Source organism: Corylus avellana, chromosome ca6, assembly GCF_901000735.1.
Source record: "Corylus avellana chromosome ca6, CavTom2PMs-1.0".
Taxonomy (NCBI): Eukaryota; Viridiplantae; Streptophyta; class Magnoliopsida; order Fagales; family Betulaceae; genus Corylus; species Corylus avellana.
In genome coordinates, this window is record NC_081546.1 from 27,892,282 (window position 1) to 27,896,377 (window position 4,096).

General features: G+C 36.7%; 1 protein-coding gene across 1 annotated transcript in view; it reads right to left on the minus strand.

Annotated features, from left to right (window-relative positions):
* LOC132185530 (disease resistance protein Roq1-like) overlaps positions 1 to 4,096 on the minus strand; it is an 8,270-nt gene that overhangs the window by 1,021 nt on the left and 3,153 nt on the right. The gene's annotated exons all lie outside the window — the stretch shown is intronic.

Sequence of the window (4,096 nt, forward strand, 5' to 3'; positions counted from 1 at the left end):
TAAGCCCAAAATCAATGGAATTAATTGCATATTTATTTATAACCTGAAAACAATAAAAACAAAACAAAATCAAACAAATAACAACGCTAAGGAATTAACATATACAAATTAAGGGGCTTGAATGTTCAACATTCGGCGCTTATCACACCCCCAAACTTACATATTGCTAGTCCCTTAGCAATACAAAGCTAAAAATTAAATGGAAAACTGAAAAGAAAAAGATAAATCCATCTTTCGTAGGATGTACGATTGCATTTAGCGTATGCAACAAGCCTTTTAAACCCCTAGGAATTCCCTAGTGGACGAGTGAAGTCTCGTGAGGGTTTTCCAAGAATGATACCCACAAACATTGTCATCATTATGTCATTCAAAAGGATAAAGCATCACAAAAATAATTGTTCTTATTCATTAGCAAGCTTAAAATTATAAACTCCATCTTCAAAATTCCAAGGAATTTACAAGTCAAATCACTTACAAATGGCAGATTGAGATACACAAATTTCAATTAGTGCAAAGTGAACCAACACATAATTATGAGGCTTCAAAATAATTATAGTATGAATGAATCAACATCTCAGAATTCATTGGACTTCATATCAAAGGAAACAAATAAGCATTACATTTTATTTTATTTTTTTTTTTGTAGGCTTTGCAATGCTTAGCTCCCTTAAGCTTTCTAGTTGACCCATGTATCGAGTGTTAGGTCAATGTCTCCCAAACCAAATGGCTTTAGGGCACTAGGTGTAAAGACACCCCTAAGGACTTACTAACTTGAGTCAAAAAGGCTATAAAGCTAAGCTAGCCATTTTATTAATCAACCCAAAAATTTCACTTTTTGACGCAAACACTCACTGCTTAATGAGGCAAGAGGTCCGGTTACTCAACAAAAAATTCAAACTTGATTTTTTTTTTTTTCTTTGTTTTATAGCATGCCAAAGTTATTCACCCAATATGTCACCCAACAGAATTCAAGATATTAAAAACAAACATAATTGGTCTCAAAATTCATACCTCATAGACATGTGCTAGTGTGCTCAAGATAGATTTAAATTGAAACAAGAAGCATCTCATGTTGCCAAAAGTAAGTAACAAGACTTAAAATCCCTAAGTCATATGATCATGTGTTCATAACTTTAAGCCTATCAATGAAATTTAAACCAAAATCAAAGCTCAACCATATGCTTAAGAATGACATAACAACAAAAATGGACCGTGTTTTGTTTTTCCATACCCCCAAACTTGAACCATACATTGTCCCCAATGTATGTATAGAACTAAAGAATAAGATCAAGAGTATAGGAATACCTGAATGAGCAGATGTGGGCATATCATACCCCCAAACTTGAATGCAAAAACACATGTCCTAAAAAAAATGTGATACTCCAACCAAATACCAATCAAGTGCACACATTGTTGTAAAAATATAAACAAAGAATGAAGCAACAATGGATAAAATAAACCTGGATGGAGATCATATGCCCTGGTGGAGTGAAGTTCAAGTGCACAGGGCCTGCACTCGATCCTATGAAACTGACTCATCTAGTCAAAATATATGGAATCCACTAAGTCAACGGAATCCATATCCTTGATGCGTGCAGTGTTCTCTGACCCTTAAGTTCAAATTTGAAGCACCAATCTTTTCTTCTCTTGGACCAAAGAGAATAAATTTTACCCACAAATAGGTAATTCCAAATGTCAGCATATCAAGGTAGATCCCTCTGACTATTCCCAAACAATTTCTCATCTGAAAAGGAATCATGAATCGGAATAAAATGGGGAGAATACTTAGGGAGTTTTTCTACCTCAATGGTCTCTTTTTGCTCGTCTAATAGCCCTAACAGACTACCCTCCTAGCCTCTTGGTAAGTTATAAGAAATAATGACCGGGATAGAGTCATCTATCCCTAAAAATGAAGATTTCAAATTACCTGGAACAGGGGCTTGGGGCTCATATGGCATCTTGGGAATAAGAGTTGGTGGTGAAGAAGCCTCAGTGCTCGCTTCCTTGCTTTTTTCCCGATGTAGATCCTGTGGGACCTCAATTTGCTCCTCCTTCCTTTCTTCCATGTGGTTTTCGACCACCTCTCCACTCCTCAGTGTGGTGATAACTTGCTCATGACAAGAAGTACTTTTTTCCTCCATGTAGTGTCCATCAAGATTGGCCATCGGCTGACTTTGAAACTCTTCTTCTTCCATCCTATTGAGGTGGTTGATGATTTGTTCAACATGAGCTTCCATCTTGGCGTCTATCTCGGCGAAGAATTGAGGGGTACAAAGTTCCTGTTGCGACTCCATAATCTGATTAGCTTCTTCATTTCACTAATAGCCTTCAACACTTTATTTTGAAAGTCAGCATCTGAGAAAGGAGGTGGCTCCTCTGGGTATTGTTGTTGTGGAGGTGAGTAGATTGAAGAAGGCTCCTCTTCGTATTGTTGTTGTGGAGGCCAATAGATGGGTGATGGCTCCTCTTCGTGAGCTTCTATCTTGGCAATGGATTGAGAGTTCACCATCTCATAAATAGCCTAACTCACCTCGCTCACAAGTTTCGACATCTTTTCTAAAAAAATTTCCTAAGAAGCTGACATTTTTTCTTGACAGTCAGGACCCATCGAAGGAGGTGGTTCGGTTTGGTTTTTCTACAGTGGAGTTGCTTGATATTGAGGGGAATATGATTGATCATTGAAATGCGGATCGGCTTGATGGTGCAGTTCATGAAATTGTGAAGCATAATTTCCAGGAGCTTGAGCTTACCACGAGAGATTAGACTAGTTGCTCCATGCCGGGTTATAGGGATCAGAATAAAGGTCATTCCCCGATTTAAAGAACGGTCTGATCAAATGCTCATAAGAATAATTAGAAAATTGTCCTACTGTAGGACAATCTCTAACATGATGATAAGGACTATAACAATATGAACATGGTCCATGGGGTGTTGGAATGCCTCCCTATATGAACTAAACTAATAGAATTAACATAAAATAACAACAGAAAAATAAAAATAAATAAAAATAAAAACTCACAAACGGCCCTTAGGTGCACTGAAAATTTGGATGCCGAATGCTACTAATACATTCGATCGCACGGTAGGGTACGCTCGAGTGTACTACCGTCGATGGGTGCGAGTGTAGGCGTGGAGGGATCGAGCGCAGAAGGTGGAGTGCGTACGTGCGCTCGATCGCACACGGGCTGCGCTTGATCGCAGTCACAGAGACGGGCAGCTACGGACCTGTTTGAGAATTCTAAAAATAAAAAAATCAAACACAAAAACAGAATTAAAGTTAGCAGCAGAAAACAGGAAATTAGATTATTAAGCTAAAATTAATCCTTAAAATTTGACAATAAAACCGTTAAGTAGTCCCCGGCAACGGTGCCAAAAATTGATGTGCTATTTTTGTGATCAAAAATATGAATTATAAAATTACCACTCACAATAGGACGAATCCCGTAGAATAGGGCTATATTGAGGGTGTCGAACCTCAAGGACTGCAGGGGTTTTATTATCAAAATTCGAAAGATTAAAATTAACTTAATTAAAAAAAGAATTGATTTAATTTTCTTTAAAACTTAAAGTGTATGAAAATAAAAGAGATTTAAAATAAGAGAGAGTGTAGGGTATTGACTTCATCTCTATCCGCACAACAATGGTTAATCATAATTAATCCCAGAAATTCATTCTATGCATATTATAAATAAACAAGAAACTACCTTATTAAAGAATAAGCATAATCTATCTTCGGTTGCCACGGATCGTCCACCTAACCACTAAGATGCGGTACGATCCGTCTTCCCTAAGTATAAATTATCAAATTCTTTAACAGAATACATACAATCAATGAATAAGTGTAACCCATCTTCAGTTGGCACAAACTGTCTACCTAAATTACACTAAACTAGGGTGAAGTACAATCCGTCTTCCCTAGGCATGGCCTATCAAATCCTATTGATCATATGTCAATTAAACCCATTGTATAACCATCATCCTCATAATCACAGAAAACAAGAATGATTTGAGATCAATAAAAGTAAAATACTTTCTAAAACAAGAGAAGAATTTCACAAATATTGATTTTGGAATTTAAGAGCAATTGCATTTAATA